This window comes from Uranotaenia lowii, chromosome 2 (genome assembly GCF_029784155.1).
Source record: "Uranotaenia lowii strain MFRU-FL chromosome 2, ASM2978415v1, whole genome shotgun sequence".
In the NCBI taxonomy this organism is placed as follows: domain Eukaryota; kingdom Metazoa; phylum Arthropoda; class Insecta; order Diptera; family Culicidae; genus Uranotaenia; species Uranotaenia lowii.
This window is the reverse complement of record NC_073692.1, coordinates 350,586,671-350,604,906: the sequence shown is the minus strand read 5'-3', so window position 1 is coordinate 350,604,906 and position 18,236 is coordinate 350,586,671. Positions and strand designations below refer to the sequence as shown.

Below are 18,236 nucleotides of genomic sequence, written 5' to 3'. Positions count from 1 at the left end.
AGTGCAATGCTTCCTATGGTTAAGACATTTTTGAAGCAATTGATGCAAACTTGGCCCCTTCTTTCAGTGTTTATCTCTCTCGATGGCTAATTTACGCCGAGAGGTCGGAGATATCACTGTTTTACAGTGGAATTGTCGTAGTCTCGTCCCTAAACTGGACCCGTTCAAATTTTTACTTCATGAAACTAGTTGCGATATTTTTGCGTTGTCCGAAACTTGGCTTTCTTCACAATCTAACATCTCATTCCACGATTTTAATGTCATACGTCTAGACCGCGACGATTCTTATGGAGGGGTGCTTTTGGGGATCAATAAGCACCACTCCTTCTATAGAATCCATCTCCCTTTATCAGGAGGAATTGAAGCTGTTGCATGTCATACAACTATAAGAGGTAAGGACTTATGCGTTGTCAGTTTGTACTGGCCTCATAGAGTTGCAGTGGATCGACGTCACCTAGAGGACCTGTGCTCAGTGCTCCCTGAGCCAAGGTTGATCCTGGGTGACTTTAATTCGCATGGAACTGTCTGGGGAGAACAAATTGACGATAGTCGTTCTACTCTTATCTATGACATTTGCGACAGTTTCAATTTAACAATTTTGAACACGGGTGAAAAAACACGAGTACCTAAACCTCCTGCAAGACAAAGTGCAATTGACCTCTCACTCTGCTCAAACTCACTATCATTGGATTGCCAGTGGAAGGTAATCCCTGATCTCAATGGTAGTGATCACTTGCCAATCAAAATTACAATCACCAATGGGGTTAGCTCTTCAAACACAATAAATATGACATATGACCTTACAAGACACATCGACTGGAAAAAATACTCGGACGAAATAACATCAGCAATCGGTTCTACGAATGTTTTACCTCCTGCAGAGGAGTACCACTTTCTTTCACGTTTAATACATGAAAGTGCACTTTGCGCTCAAACAAAACCCATCCCAGATTCATCAGTTCCCCGAAGGCCTCCAAACCCATGGTGGGACCAGCAGTGTTCCAAGCTTTATAAGGACAAATCAAAAGCATTCAAAGATTTTCGGAAATATGGAACTCTCGCCCTTTTTGAAGTATATGTTTCCCTTGAAAATCAGTTTAAAAAATTGGTCAAGGGGAAGAAAAAGGCGTATTGGAGGAATTTTGTGGGTGGCTTATCAAGAGAAACATCCTTGAGTACCTTGTGGAGAGTGGCACGAAGCATGCGTAATAGATCATCTACGAATGAAAGTGAGGAATATTCACATAGATGGATATTTAACTTCGCACGGAAAGTCTGTCCAGATTCTACGCCTGTACAAAAAATAATCCGGGATGTGCTTCCTGAAAGGTGTGGTCTGGATTCCAGTTTTTCGATGGTCGAATTCTCACTTGCCCTCCTCTCTTGCAACAATTCAGCTCCGGGTATTGATAAAATTAGATTTAACTTGTTGAAAAACCTTCCGGACGCCGCCAAATTTCGCTTGTTAAATTTATTTAATCAATTCTTGGAGCATAACATTGTTCCCCAAGAGTGGAGACAAGTGAGAGTTATCGCTATCCAAAAGCCCGGAAAACCAGCGTCCGATGCGAATTCGTACCGTCCAATAGCGATGTTGTCTTGTATACGCAAATTGATGGAGAAAATGATTTTGTTTCGTTTGGATAAATGGGTAGAAACAAATGGCCTCCTTTCAGATACTCAATTTGGGTTTCGAAGGGGCAAAGGAACAAACGATTGTCTTGCTTTGCTGTCTTCAGAGATACAAATGGCGTACGCAAAACGTGAGCAAATGGCTTCAGTGTTTCTAGACATAAAGGGAGCTTTTGATGCAGTCTCAATAGAGGTGTTGTCAGACAAGTTGCACTCCCGGGGTCTGCCTCCACTATTGAACAACATCTTATACAGCTTGCTTTGTGAGAAACATCTGAACTTTGCTCACGGAGATATTGCAATTAGAAGAACCTCCTACATGGGCCTCCCACAGGGTTCATGTTTAAGTCCACTTTTGTACAACTTTTACGTAAGTGACATCGATACTTGTCTCTCTGAAGGCTGCACTCTAAGACAACTTGCAGATGACGGCGTGGTGTCTGTCACAGGATCTTCCGAGTCTCATCTGCACAGACCTTTACAAGATACTTTAGACAGATTGTCTTCCTGGGCGTTGGGGCTTGGGATTGAGTTTTCCCCTCAGAAAACGGAGATGGTTGTTTTCTCTAAGAAACATAGACCTGCTCAACCGAAGCTTCAACTCCTAGGCAGAACGATCACTCAATCGAGGTGTTTTAAGTATCTTGGGGTTTGGTTTGACTCCAAGTGTACCTGGAGAGCCCACATTGAGTATCTGAAAGGAAAATGCCAACAAAGAATAAATTTTCTCCGATCAATCACAGGCACCTGGTGGGGAGCCCACCCAGAAGATCTTTTAAAATTGTATCGAACAACCATTCTTTCAGTGATGGAATATGGTAGCTTCTGTTTCCAGTCAGCTGCCAAATCTCACCTCATCAAACTCGAGCGTATCCAATACCGTTGTCTCCGCATCGCAATGGGCTCTATGCCCTCAACGCACAACATGAGTCTTGAAGTTTTGGCAGGAATACTCCCTTTGAAAGATCGATACAATCTACTATCACTTCGGTTCCTCATCAGGTGTGAGGTCATGAACCCATTGGTGATCGTTAATTTTGAAAGGTTACTTGAGCAAAATTTTCGAACAAGATTTATGTCTGTATACTATGTCCTCATGTCAATGCAGGTAAACCCTTCTTCGTACTCTCCAACTCGTGTTTTCAGCCCACACTACGATAATTCTTCTGTCCAGTTTGATTTGTCTATGCAGCAGGAAATTCGTGGAATCCCGGATTCGCATCGCCCACTTCTGATTCCAAGAATTTTCGAAGCTAAATATAGACACGTCGATGCTGACAAAATGTACTTTACCGATGGGTCTCTAATTGAGGAATCAACGGGATTCGGAGTGTTCAACGAAACAACTAGCGCCTCTTATAACCTCCAGTCTCCATGCTCTGTGTATATAGCAGAGTTAGCTGCTATTCACTGGGCCTTGGACAGCATCGCCTCACGGCCTGTTGGGCACTACTACATTGTAACGGATAGTCTAAGCTCAGTTGACGCAATACGATCAATACGACCGGGAAAGCACTCGCCGTTCTTCCTAGAGAAGATACGGGATACTTTGAGTGCTTTAACAAGACGTCGCTTTCCCATTACCTTTGTTTGGGTTCCCTCTCATTGCTCGATAGTGGGCAATGAGAAGGCAGACTCTCTGGCAAAGGTGGGGGCGACGGAAGGCGACACGTATCCACGTGAAATCGTCTTCAACGAATTCTACTTCTTGGTACGAGGGAACTCTCTTGTCAACTGGCAGCGCAAATGGGACGAGGATGAGGATGGTCGGTGGCTCCACTCGATTATCCCAAAGGTAAGCCTTAAACCATGGTTCAATAGATTGAACTTGAGTCGGGATTTTATTCGTATATTTTCCCGTCTCATGTCCAATCATTGTTCCTTAGACGCGGTACTCTATCGTTTTGACATTGCTGGCAGCAATTTGTGTAGTTGCGGCCAAGGTTACCATGACATCGAGCATATTGTTTGGTCGTGTGAGGTCCATCTTGTCGCCAGAACGAATTTAATAGACTCCCTTAGGGCCCGAGGAAAACCACCTAATGTTCCAGTTAGAGATGTACTAGCTGTGCTAGATTTGGACTACATGTTCGAAATCTACCTTTTTCTAAAAGCTATCGATCTTCGTCTATAATTTCTTTTTTATTTTCATATTTCCCTTTCTATCTTCCTTTCTCCTCTCACAAAGTGTTAAGTTAAGAAAACAATTGTAAACAACAAAATCGATTTTGGCTCCTTAAAGCCTAAAGGTATGAGCCGTTTCAAATAAAGAATTGTTAAAAAAAAAAACCACGCTCGAGCTTGATTCGTACCCGTCTTTGTACAAAGTCGGCCATGTTGAAATGTTTCGAAATGCGATTATAGGTCGGCCATATTGGAAATTGGACACTAGCCCGATATTGGATCGGTTGTATGGTTTTACCGATGAAAGATTTAAACTGGGTCCTCCATGTTGAAAAATAGTTTCAAGTTTAACTTTTGGTCGGACATATTGAAAATCCGATGTAAGGCCGGTACTCCATCTTTCACAAGCATAATCAATTACCACTCCGGTATTTAGACGGCCATGTTGGAATTCAAAATACAAGATCGATAGTTAGCATGACATTGATAGTTTTATTCAGTTTAATGGTGATTCCATTTAATAATATTGAGTTTCTTCGATACACATAATTACCTAAACCGGTAATTTCCATCAATTCTCAGCAATGTCGGATGAAGATCAAATACAATTGGTGGAGCCATTCGTCAATATGGAGGAGGAGCAAGAAATACAACCAACAGTCCCGGAACCGTCCAATGTTCAACTGGTATACGTCTTGCAGTCTGATATGGATCGACTTACGAACCAACGGAACCATGCCAGCAATAGGATTTCCCATATCATCGAAACAATGGAGGCTTTCCAAAATGATGTGATGATGATCGAAACGCGACGCGACATGCTAAAGCAAGCATACACTGCTTACGATGCCGTTCAAAATTCTCTCGAACAACTGATGCCTGACGAGATCTCAACAAGGGACGCAGTGGAATTAAAATACATTGCGGGTATGGCAGCCTTCGAAAAAACTATCAACAACCAAAAGAAGACCGATGTGCCCCCAATATCCAAGGACGCTATACGACTACCTACGATCGATTTGCCAAAGTTCACTGGTTCAAGCGAACAATGGCTTGAATGGCACGATAAATTTAATTCGTTGATTCATTCAAGGGCAATACCAGGAATACAAAAATTGGAATATTTAAAAGTATCTCTACGTGGTCCAGCGCTCGCCATTATTGATTCTCTTCCGACAACTGAGAACAACTATCAAATCGCTTACGACTTACTGACGCGAAGATATAACAACCCGAAACAGTTGATCCAACAACACGTCCGGGAATTATTCGAACTCAAACCCGTGGAAACTGAGTCAGCAGCTAATCTGAGAGTGTTATTTGACAGCGCAAGAAAACACATCAGATGCCTGCAAATATTGGAACAACCAGTTCAAAGCTGGGATGCTATGTTGATCCATATGATGTCCAACAAACTAGACGCGTACACTCGCAGGCAATGGGAAACAGCAGCGTCCGGAGTAACACCGCCCACCTACGAACAATTGGAATCTTTTGTATTGGACCGATGCCAGGTAATTGAAGCTATCCCGGTCAAACGCAAAAATCCTTATGAAAACACTGCAGGCCCTTTGAAGCGTGTAAAAACCGAAACTCGATCATTCTTATCCAAGACAACAAAGAACGGAAAATGCGGAGCGTGCAACGGTGACCATTCCATGGCATTTTGTAAGCAATATCTGACGAAATCTGTGGACGAAAGATTTAGGCTGATCAAGAGATTGTCGTTGTGCTTCAACTGTCTAAATGCTAATCACACAGTGGATCAATGTCGTGGTGGTAACTGTAGAAGATGCAACGGTCGGCATCATACCTCACTTCATCGGGACAATCATCGAATCTATGATACCAAGCGTGAGTAAATCTATGAAATGTTTTATTGTTTCACATTGAAATTTGTTGAATAAAAATTTACAGAAAATAACAGCAAGTGTAATCAATCACCAGACACAGCTATCCTCCCCACAGCATCAATTTTAGTACATTTAAAGGAAAAGATGGTAATCTGTCGAGCATTGCTAGACTCCGGGTCTCAAACTAGTTTTGCTACCAAGTCGTTTATACAGAAAACAGGAATATCAACGAAAACCACCCGGGTAAACGTCCAAGGATTTGGTAACACTAACACAATAGTACAAGAAAAAGCCACTATTTCGATCAAGTCTCGTATAAGTGATTATCAAAGGTCAATCACGGTACTTATTACGGACAGCATAACAGATTCCGTTCCCAACAACGACATTGCAATAGATGAATGGGATTTACCCGAACTACTTTTGGCTGACCCTGAATTCAATAAATCAAGGCCAGTCGATTTATTGCTTGGTATTTCAATAGTACTGGACGTTTTAAGAAGTGGGAACCATCGAGTTGGACCATGCTTACCGTTTATGCAGAACACTAGTTTGGGATGGATAGTAGGAGGTTCATTTACAAAAATGAACGAAAATCGCAAATTAACTCAGTTTATGCAAGAAAATATCCAAGCTTACAACACTCTATCATGGACCGAAGAAGAATCTGTTTTTGAGCAACTGTTCCTTGAAACAACTTTGAGAAATAAAGAGGGGAGGTTCGTGGTACGTTTACCCTTGAAAGAAACTTACGCTTTATTGGGTCAATCCAAGAATTTGGCATTGGACAGATTTCTCAAATTGGAACGTAGATTTGAACGCGATCCCCTGTTACATGAACAGTATAGAGAATTCATGCTTAATTATTTGGATCTAGGTCATATGGAAAAGATCAATGAGGAACAGATAGCAGAGAATCAGGCACATTTCTACTTCCCTCATCATCCTGTCTTAAGACCTGATAGTGCGACGACCAAACTACGAACTGTTTTTAATGGATCAGCCCAAACGTCTAGCGGATTATCATTAAATGACGTTTTGTTAACCGGCCCTACCATACAACAAGACATTTTCAGTATATTATTGAGGTTCAGATGCTATCGCTATGGAATCACGGGAGACATTCAAAAAATGTTCCGACAAATTTTAGTTCACGAAGAAGACAGAAGGTTTCAACTCATACTGTGGCGATTTTCATTGGAAGAACCTATAAGTACGTATCAATTGAACACCGTAACGTATGGAACTTGCTCAGCTCCATTTACTGCTGCTCGCTGCCTAAAACAACTAGCAATTGAATTCCAATCTGAGTTCCCTGAAGCTTGTAAAATCATTGAGAAAGATTTCTACATGGACGACGTTCTATTTGGCCATGAAGATGAACAAAAACTGATCCTACTAAAGGGACAGCTTACCCGTATACTTAAAAGTGCAGGTTTCGAACTCCACAAGTGGAAGTGTAATGACCCAACGACGGTTATAGAAGAACAAAATACGTCAACGAAAATCCTCGGCCTCCAGTGGAACACCTTCAAAGATCTGTTAAGCATTACGAACGAAATCGACATAGAAGCGGGAACCACGAAACGCAACATTCTTGCAGAAGTGCAGAAAATATTCGAGCCCCTTGGAGTGATTAGTCCTGTTGTAGTACAAGGGAAGATTCTTATGCAAAATATTTGGTCCCATAAGCTGCAATGGGATGAAAAACTACCAAACGATATCATTTCTGAATGGACTTGGTTTTGCAAGCAGATATGTGATTTGAAGTACATCCAATTTCCAAGGTATTGTGAGATTATTCATATTCTTAATAGTCCATATTATGGAATTGGTAATTAATTAAATACAATTACAGGTATACGTCTTCTTCGGGACAGTTTACAGAACTCCATGGATTTTCTGATGCAGCCAAACGGGCATATGGAGCTGCTATATATGTTCGTACTGTTGCATTTGATGGAAAAGTAACGGTTCATCTAATGTGTGCTAAGTCAAGAGTAACTCCACAAAGTGCGAATAATAATAACAACGACTTAACCATCCCTAGACTCGAATTAAGAGCAGCTGTATCATTGGTAGAATTGATGGATAAGGTCCGAAGTGCTTTGACTATCCCAATACAAGGCATTCATTACTGGACGGACTCGATGGTAACACTAGATTGGATTGCCAACCCAAACAGATCGCGGCCGCAATTTGTAAGCAACCGGGTGAAGATTATTAATGAAAAAACTAAGTTAGAAGCATGGCACCATGTCCGCTCAAAGGACAATCCAGCGGATCTAATATCCCGGGGAAGCTCTGCCAAGAAACTGATAAACAACCAACTGTGGTGGAATGGACCAATTTACCTACGAGAAGACAATAAGAAATGGAACTTTGAATCAACATTAAGTTTAAAAACAACTGTTCAGATACAAAGGCCCACAAATGATATTGACTCACCGTTTGCTTTCATTGAAAAAGTATCAAACCTAGGAAAACTCCAAAGAATCGCTGCTTACTGTTTGCGTTTCGTCCAAAATTGTCGATCCAAATCCAAACCAGGTGATCGTCTCACAGGAAAAATTACACACAAAACTTTCGAGGCTCCACTTAGCAAAAAGAGGCCATTACTTTCCGTTAGCAAAAATTTTTTTTAACTAATGAGTTAGCAATATCGCATTTCGTCGATAAATTTGCTTTGCTATTTATTTCAGTACGTTAGTAGCAAGGACACAAACTTTTAGTCTGTGCTGGAACCACGTTCGTTTGACAGTTTTCGGGTTTCGGGTGTTATTCGTTCGGTCGCTTCGGAGCGAGAAAAAACTAAAAATATGTTTTATTTGGATTCCGTTATTCTAGTTAAAAAACGAGATAAAATTTGCAAAACTCCATCGATTGTTGCATCGCCTCGTCGGTCAACATGTTGTTTATGTGCCGACGTGGATTATGTCCATGGGGTGTTCATCCCAGCTTGTTCCAAGATGTGCCTTAAAAAAAAGGAAAATTTGAAATCTTCCGGTATGAACCAAGTGTGTGTTCCGGTCAACGTTCTGTGATATCTGCCTGCGGTAAAGAGCACAGCACAGCTGGAAACAGGCAATTCCACTTTAGTCGAGAAGCGTTGAGCAAGCGAGAAAAGTTTGCCCGATCTCGCAATAATTGTTGGTAAGTTTTAAAGTTGAAAAAGTTTGAACGTTATAAAATTATGGGTTTTTGTTTGTTTTTTTTTTAGACTTTACTATTTGTAACCGGTTGTGGCCTATTTAAATTGGAAGAGTTTACCTGTTGAAAAAAATTGAGAAGCACCGTGGAATAGAATGGCTTCCGATTGTTCTGTACGCAGACCGCTTGACTATGAGTACAACTGTCCGGTTGTTAAGGGCGCATGTTTGCTCGGAAAATCCAAAACCGAAAAAGCGGTAGCCTGATCCGGAGCTGATTCATGCTCAGATTGAAGCCGGAAAGACGCATGTTTTTGGATAAGGCCGGCAGAATGTTGTTTCGAGTGCAGCTGAATAGAAACCACTGGACCCGGGATCGTGAAAACAAATGATTTTGCAGTGAGTACCACTAAACTTTAGATAAAGTCCCTGTTTTTTTTTTTAATTTCTTTTCGATCTGCGTTCGTGTTCAAAATTCTTTTGGCCCATACAGTTTTGCGAAATTGCTCGATGCAAAAAAAAAACATACAAAAATAGTGTTTTAGAGGGTTTCAAAGTTTCTTGTTTATTTTAAGTTTTTTTTTGTTTAATTACAGCTGCGCCTACGGAACGAAAGTATCTCTTCCGAAACCTCTTTTTTCAAGAACCAACTCCGAAGCAGCCATGTAAAGAAGCTTCTTTGAATTTCGACTCGCTCAGATATCGAACAGCGTTTGATATCGGTAAGTAATTTCGAAAGAACTTAAAAATAAAAATAAATATGAAAGAAACATTTTTTTCTAATGTTTTCAGGTTTTCGAATTTAAAGACCCAGGTTTTCAGATAGTTTTGGTGGACTGACTGTAAGGTGAGTTGAGCAATGTGCCAATATCGATTTAGAAAAAAATGAATAGAATATTAAATTTTTCATCATTTGATACGATGATTTTAAATAACAGGGCGTTCGTAAAACGATTTTTTGTTGGATGATTCGATACAAAAAATCACTTCGACCAAAATATATATTTATGCACGCCGAAATCTTTCAAATTTTAACTTAGTTATTTCGAAAAAAATAACCTGAAATATGAAATAAGTATTTCCTCTGAAAATAGATTTTTGATTAAATCTAAAACATAATTTCTGGTTTATAAATTTGAAGCACAATTCGGATACTTCAATATTGTTTAGAAATCTTTACTAAAAATCAATACTTCTTTTTTAAATTTTCAGCTTTATCGCCGAACGCAAAAATGCTATTTGTAGCGGCAATCATAATACAGGCAAGCACCTTAATGATTCGGTCTTGTGCCTCGGTTGGGGCTGAAATAATAACAAGCGGGTTGTGCGGAGTTTAACGGTGGACAACCTGACACTCAATTGAAAACGAAGACAAAAGTAAGAAGTGTGATTTTTAGGTTATTTAATTATATTTATTTATGTTTTTATTTTTAGGGTACCGTGAACCGAAGCAGATTTTTCAGAGAACACCATCTTTGACTGTTTCGGCGAGTAATTCCGACTTAAAGGCATCCCATCCACCCTCTTCAATCAGCGTAAAGTTAAGATAATAAATAAAAAGTAAATAAATCAAATAATATTTTTAATTTCTTAGTTGAAAGATCACAATAAGCCATCAACGGATATTTCAAAAACATTATTTTTACTAAAATTCCAGCACATTTTTGGGGTAAAATTTTTTTGCTAACATTTTAGCAAACACAGTTTTTTTTTACTATAAAATTAGTAAACATTAAGTCAGGACACTTCTTGCTATTTTGCTAAATTTTCTGTAATTTTTTTTTGCTAATTTCATTGCTAACTTTCTAGCTGGTCAAATTTGAGCAAAATTTTGCTAAATTTTGGCCTCGAAAATTTTGTGTGTACCATTTGGGAAATTCGGCGAGCTCACAAAACTATCATCAAAACAACACAACAACGTTTTTACGCGGAAGAAATAAGCTGTATAAAGAAAAAGAAACCACTCTCCGGTAAAAGCGTTCTGCTCACACTGAATCCTTTCATAGATGTCGACGGATTAATGCGTGTTGGTGGTCGAATTCAAGCAGCTGGAATCTCATTTGATCAGCAACATCCAATCATTCTTCCTCCCAAGTCAAACTTTACACAAGTGGTTGTAAGAAATTATCACTTATCGTACCTTCACATTGGACCTCAATCGCTGTGATACACGGTTAGATTAAAATACTGGGTTCCAAAGGGAAAATCATTAACACGAAAAATAATTCATCAGTGTATGACATGTTTTCGCAACAAACCCAAACCACTGAACCAAATCATGGGAGAAATTCCGGAAGTAAGATTGAATCCGGGAAAACCCTTTAAAGAGTGTGGTGTCGATTTTGGTGGACCTTTTATCATTAAAGAGAACTTTGTAAGAACTCAAAAAACATTGAAGGTTTATGTGGCATTGTTCATTTGTCTTAAAACTCGGGCAGTTCATCTGGAACTCGTCAGTAGCCTGACCAGCGCATCATTCATCGCAGCTTTAAGACGATTTTCCGGAGTTCGGAGTCGTAGTGCGATAATTTATTGCGACAATGCGACTAATTTTACTGGGTCCAAAAATGAAATCAAATCATTAAAAACCAATTTCAAATGCCAAGTAGAACCAGACATTCAAGACTTTTGCACGAATGAAGGCGTTGATTGGAAGTTCATTCCCCCGAGATCTCCGGCATTTGGTGGTATTTGGGAAGCGGGTATCAAGAGTGTGAAATACCACTTGCGGCGTGTTCTGGGTTCTTCAACACCCACATACGAAGAAATGTTAACTTTAATGAAGCAGATCGAGGGGTGTCTTAACTCAAGGCCTATCTCTCCAATATCTTCGGAGTCTAGTGATCCCATTCCTTTGACACCAGGACACTTTCTGATAGGTGAACCGATAACTGCTATGCCAGAGGAAGATTTAATAACCGATCCACCAAAATTACTCAATCGCTTTGAACAAGTGCAACGAGGTGTTCAACTATTTTGGAAACGTTGGCAGATGGAATACCTCAACAATTTACAGCAAAGAACAAAAGGGTTATCAACGGCCAAACCAGATTTGTTAGTTGGTCAATTATGTCTTGTTAAAGAGGAAAACCTGCCACCATGTGTTTGGATCACCGGGCGAGTCACAAAGGTACATCCTGGACCAGATGGACATGTACGTGTGGCCTCTTTAAAAACACCTAGAGGTGAAATCAAAAGATCGATTGCCAAGTTGTGCCCTTTACCCGTTGAATAGTTTGCGTGGGGGGGAGTATGTTAAGATTCAATAAAGCCTAACCCTATAATTTATTTTCTTGACTTTATTTCTGGCAACCCTTCCAGCAATTGTGCATGTGTTCGTAACAATGTCAACCCACTGCCCCCGTCTGGTTCTGTAGTTCTGTCAAGTCAGTCTTTTCTCAACCAGTGACCTAAACAGACGTACCTAATAGTCCTTTCAGTGTTACACAGTTGGTATCAATCTAATTTTTTATTTAACAGGTTATGCTGTCATCAGACATTTTTTTGGTTTGTCCCAAGACGACAGGAACAAATGGAAAGAAGGACAGTGGACCACTAGTACCATACGCTGGAAATGAGTTATTTTTTATACAGAATTCACAACCTTTTGTTTTTGCTCATTATTTTCCTTGCGCGCGAAAGGTTTTTGACTCCATATTGCAGTGATGAAGCATTTAATCTAAAAGTACCTACACTGCCGGCCAAAAGTTTGGGATCACCCGCTAAAAAACATGCAAATTTTGATCGTTTATATCTCAGCCGTCTTAGGGCATATTGCAAATCTTCTGATCTCATTTGAACACCCAAAAGAATTTAGAAATTATTTTTACGGGATTTTTCACGTAAACTATAATTTTGTTGCATCATATCGTTTCTACGTGAATCTTTAGTAACTACAGTGTTTCAAGTGCGTCCAGGTAGTAACTACAGTAGCTCCACATAATTGCCACATTAAATTCACGTAAAATCTAAGTGGATGCTTCAAATCGATTTCGAGAATTGTTTTTATTCAAATTCTTATAAGGAAAGATTAGTTTGGTGACTTTGATCGTTCTGTTTGAGAAAGTTGTGATACACTGACCTAGGACTACACTGAAAACAGCGATTTCTGTCTGATGCCTCAGGAATATTTGGAAATGTTTATTGGGAGGTGAGTGGTCACAATATTCGGGATTCGAATAGATTAACCGTTGATTGGGCAGAACCAAATTTGTGACCAATGAATTGTTTTATTTTCTCAGGCCACGGAACATTCCTTCACGGTAGCTTGGAATTAGGTTTCCAAACATCCTCACGAATCAAGTAAATCCGAGTGTCTTCCAGGGATCAAAAGGATACGAATTCTCGACTGATTCGAGAAAGGTAACTATAGTTTATTTACTTTTCAGGAAATTCATTTTTATTTATTCAACTTTTTTTATACTTCTACAGGGGGACCCAATCGAAACAGGCCAAGACTGCGGATTGTTGCAGATTTTTTGTAACAAAGTTTTATTCTGTTTATGTTGCGCAACAAGTTTAAAATAAAAGAAAAAAGAAATTTTGTTTTCTTAATCAAAATAAAAAGAATAACAAAATCTACGATCATATAAATTGCATTTCAAAACCAAACGAATTTCACAAATCTTTCATTATCTCATCATGTCGTATTCATTATAAAATCACGTAAATTTTAGTTGATGATCATTCTACACCGATTCTTATAGAAGCGCGTTTACATATTTATTTCGTAGCATCTACGTGAAAATCAATTGGATAAAAACTATGTAGTTTTTCACGTAGCCACTACGTGCAGATTATTTTGGGTGAAAGATAATGAGCAATAGCTATTTCGGAGGTATTTTGCCAATAAATAATGTTTTAGTTTTGCACCTAAAACTTAACCTAAAGCTAGAACATTTTCAAAAAATCGCACTCAATACTCAAAGCCAATCATCTCGCGATAGGGTGAACCAAATTTCAAAATTTGAGTTGCATTAGAATCCTTATTCTATACTTCTCAAAACTCAATCAAAAAATTGTGTGCAAAAATTTAAGAATGTACTATTAATTAATAAAATAGACACTTAAGTTATCGTCCAAAAGTTTGGGATCATCCCTCAGTATGGTGTATCGGCCAAAAACATGTAAATTTATCTCATTCGTATCTTTCTCATCTAACATCGTATTGCAGATCTGAAGGGTGCATTTGAAGGCTTAGGAATTGTTGTTTTATCATAAATTCATTAAAAAAAATATTTTAAAGTGATAACCATACAAAATTTACCTGAAATTAATTGTTTTTTGAAAATTCATACTTATGATTGTGAATTTTTTATGGTTAAGGATTTAAAATATAATTTTTTAATGAATTTATGAAAAAACAACAATTTCTAGGCTTTCAAATGCACCCTCCAGATCTGCAATACGATGTTAGATGAGAAAGATATGAATGAAATAAATTTGTATGTTTTTAAAAGAATGATCCCAAACTTTTGGCCGGTACACCCTACTAGGGGTGATCCCAAACTTTTGGACGATAACTTAAGTGTCTATTTTATTAATTAATAGTACATTCTTAAATTTTTGCACACAATTTTTTGATTGAGTTTTGAGAAGTATAGAATAAGGATTCTAATGCAACTCAAATTTTGAAATTTGGTTCACCCTATCGCGAGATGTATGGCTTTGAGTATTGAGTGCGACTTTTTGAAAATGTTTTAACTTTAGGTTGAGTTTTAGGTGCAAAACTAAAACATTATTTATTGGCAAAATACCTCCGAAATAGCTATTGCTCATTATCTTTCAAATGAGATCAGAAGATTTGCAATATGCCCTAAGACGGCTGAGATATGAACGATCAAAATTTGCATGTTTTTTAGCGGGTGATCCCAAACTTTTGGCCGGCAGTGTATATATTTTTCGAAAAAGTTAAGTATTTTGTTAAAGAAACTAATTTTTTCCTTAATTTATCGGCCTTATCGGTGAAAAGTGATGTCTTTTTTAGTAGGATCGTCTTAAGATTATGAAATTTTATAGATGGATAGAAAGTTTGAAGAAATGAAAGATGATGAAAATAAGCTAGTAGAATTTATTTAGAAGCATTATCATCACATATCAAATTTTTGTTCAGTACGGGCCAACTAAGGATTGTATTCGAAAAAAATGCAACACTTTGTTTTGTGAATAACTTTTGAATGCATGGATGTAAGTTGATGGAACTTTCAGCGAAGTTACCTGGTAATGTAATGTTTACATGTTTATGCAAATTTTTGTGATCATCTATCAAGTGATTTTTAAGATAGTGTCCAATGCAGAAATTTTTCGACTTCAATTTTTGGGCAACACGTGCGCCATCTTCAATGCATACTATGAACCACCTTTTTTCAAATCAATGCTATTTTTGATTACGTTAACTGTTTCCTGAAGTTTGACCATCAAAATAACTCAAAATATTGAATTTGGTCGAAGTTATAACAATTTTAGCCGGTCCTCCTTCGGTACAAAAACAACATGTTTCACTTTTTATTACTCCACCACCGTTTTTGCGTATGACACGATTCCAGATCCAACTAAAACAGAGAATAAACTTTGTGGGACCTGTTGAAGAGCTTTGCAGAGAAAACGATCGCATTTGGATGCAGTTTTTTTTCTCATTCATCGTGTCGATCGTTATGAATGACTGAGTAGTTTGCAGTTTTTACAGATAGTTAGTCTCCTCAAGTACTAAACATTAAATTTTTCACTTTTTTTCCTTGTTTATCTCTGGGAAATACAGGCAAGACTTGTCAACGAAAAGTTTTTGTTTGGAAACCTGCCAGGTGACCGCTAAAGAGTTCGTTTTGCTGTCCTTTACAAAATTTTACATAATATCTCCCCACAAGCAGTACAAATATTTTGCGCACGATTTGACCACCGTATTTTGTTTATTTTACCGGTGGGCAGCTTTTCTATCTTGTACAAATGAAGGCCGACCTATTAATAAGTCAGCCAGACGAACCAGTCAGAAAAATATGATTTTTTCACCACTTTCTCTATTGATATTTGGAATCAATAATCTTCACTTTTATTAAAATTTTAGCTCACTATTGGATCCTCTAGGAGGACTTCAAACGATTTATTATGTGAACTTTGGTCGAATGGTTGATTTCCAGCTGTTTTTAAGTCTTCTACCGGGATTTTTCTGGATTTTTCTCGATCCTGCCCAAAAATAATTGTCAATGAACTTCAATATTGGACGCTATTTCAAAAACCACTTGACAGATTGTTACCAAGTTTTGTATACGTACACTTTACATGTAGCTTTACTGAAAATTTCATTATTTTCCATCCATGCATTCAAAAGTCTGTGCATCCGGGTATTTAGGTACCAGTACTCGGTTGTGAGGGTGAGGGGGTCATGTCCCTGAACTGCGGATGCGACCGGAGGGAGATCGATCATCAAGTCGTTTTGCGTTTCGGAGAGTCAAGACCCGACTCTCAAAATGAGTAGATGCGCACAGTGGTGAATATGCTGCGTCAAAACTTAGAGACGTGTCAGACACAAGAGGTGTCAGTGAAGCACAGTCAGGGTTTGACACGCGCTTCGGGAATTGATGCGCCCGAACCACGAGTGCGACATGATGAGGGCGGTCTTCAACAGCTCGATTTGCGCTTCGGGGAGTAAAGCACGCGACTTGCAAATCGGGTAGTTGCGCTGAGTGGTGACTAAAGTCAACACAATAGAGGATTCAGGGGGCCTTGTCTCCTGACCCGCGTGTGCGACCAGAGAAAGTGTCGTCGACAACTCGCTTTGTGTTTCTGGACTTCCTGGGATTGACTCGCGACGGACAGAGGGCCTTGTGCCGTAAACATGTAGTGCCCAGTGGTTGGGCCTCAGATTTAGTCTTAAAGAGTTGAGACGGAGAACACGTTAGGTGATGTGAGTATCTCCAGACTCGACGAGAGGCGAGTTGTTCTCGTGGGTCAAGAGACGGATCGAAAGAGGGCCCTCAAGACACGAGGAGAGGCGAGTTGTTCTCATCTTGAATTGGGTCGAGAGGACGCAGTGTAAGAGGATCTCGAATCACGGGGAGAGGCGTCGGACCTATCGCCTCAAATTGTGACAAGAGGCCGAATGTGGGCCTCGAGTCACGAGTAGCGTCAAACGGTGTCATGTATGTTAAGTAGACTGAGTCGATTTGGAGTCGTTTTTAAATTTCTCAAACCCTGAGTCTAAAAACCATCGTTTTCGCTCAAAACTGATCCATGATTTTTCGCGAAAATTTCAAGGAACGTTTAGTAAATTTAAACTTTTAACTCTCTTGTGCTGCGGTACGTATCACATCATTGTGTTAGACTGTGCAGAAGTTGATGCTAATTGTTTTGCTTTTTCTCTCCACACGTCATATCACTTGGGTTGAGTCGTGCAATGACCGAAGAAAAAAACTCAAGGTCATCCACGACCAATGATCGAATTCGCAAATATCACGATGATAATGCAAGTTCGTACCTGGTTATGGCTGAATCTCTGAACGGCAATATCATCGCATCGAAAATCGCCAAAGGAATGATACGGAAGTTTGGTACCGATTTCATCAGGGCAATGCCGGTCTCAAAAACCCGGATGAAAATTCTGGTGCGAACAAGAGATGTGGCCAACAGAATGGCAGAAGCAAAAGGGAAAGATATTAGATTCTTCATACCCCAACGTTTGGTGGAATGCCTCGGAGTAGCCTACATCAAACCTGAGGTTACAGATGAGGAACTGAATACTGCGAAAGTGTACGACAAGTGCAAATTGTTTCAATCTGGTAACCCGGATATAGTGCAATTTCGTCGTATTGTGAAAAAATCGGACGACGGAACCGATATTGCCTTGGGTACGGTGATATTAACATTTGCAGGTAAAATCCTGCCGCAACATGTAGAAGTGAATCGAGTCCTATATCCGGTTAAACAATATGTTTACCCAGTGCGCCAATGCGGAAATTGTTGGCGTTTAGGACACGACAAGAAAACGTGTAAAAGCTCTCGACGATGCAACAGTTGCTTGAGCGCAGTGGAAGAAGAAGAAGATAACACACACGAATGCTCTACAGCCTCCCCGCGTTGTGTTAATTGTCTAGGCCCGCATCGGGCAAACGATTTCAAGTCATGCCCCAAGATTCTACAAAAAAAGAAAAACGATAAAGAACGCGAAAACACTTTCTCACAAGGAAGGATTGATTGGTTTTGTGCAACACCAACAACAACAAACAACTCTCAAATCCAAGAATCAAATTCTGCTCCACTCACAACACTACCCAAACCAACGATTGATGTTTCCTGCCAAACCACTCAACACGTTAATGGTCCGCCGAGTAAACGCCGCTTAGGAAATGATTCGGACGAGGAGCTTCCCCAACTCGAGGTAAATATTTCGGAAGGGGTTTGCGAATCGATCCAATCAAACATCGAATCCGAAGAAGTCATCGAAGTCGTGGTAAAGGCTATGCAAATCGACGAAGCAGATGTGGAA

The 18,236-nt window shown here is 39.4% G+C and overlaps 1 protein-coding gene and 1 long non-coding RNA gene across 2 annotated transcripts in view; one reads left to right on the top strand and one right to left on the bottom strand.

Moving 5' to 3' along the window:
• Window positions 1-18,236, bottom strand: part of LOC129745257 (sphingolipid delta(4)-desaturase DES1-like) — a 30,656-nt gene that overhangs the window by 3,672 nt on the left and 8,748 nt on the right. The window lies entirely within an intron of this gene.
• Window positions 9,354-10,294, top strand: LOC129745258 (uncharacterized). Its single transcript, XR_008737106.1, has 4 exons — window positions 9,354-9,480; window positions 9,551-9,605; window positions 9,971-10,135; window positions 10,193-10,294. It is a non-coding gene; the product is annotated as an uncharacterized LOC129745258 (long non-coding RNA).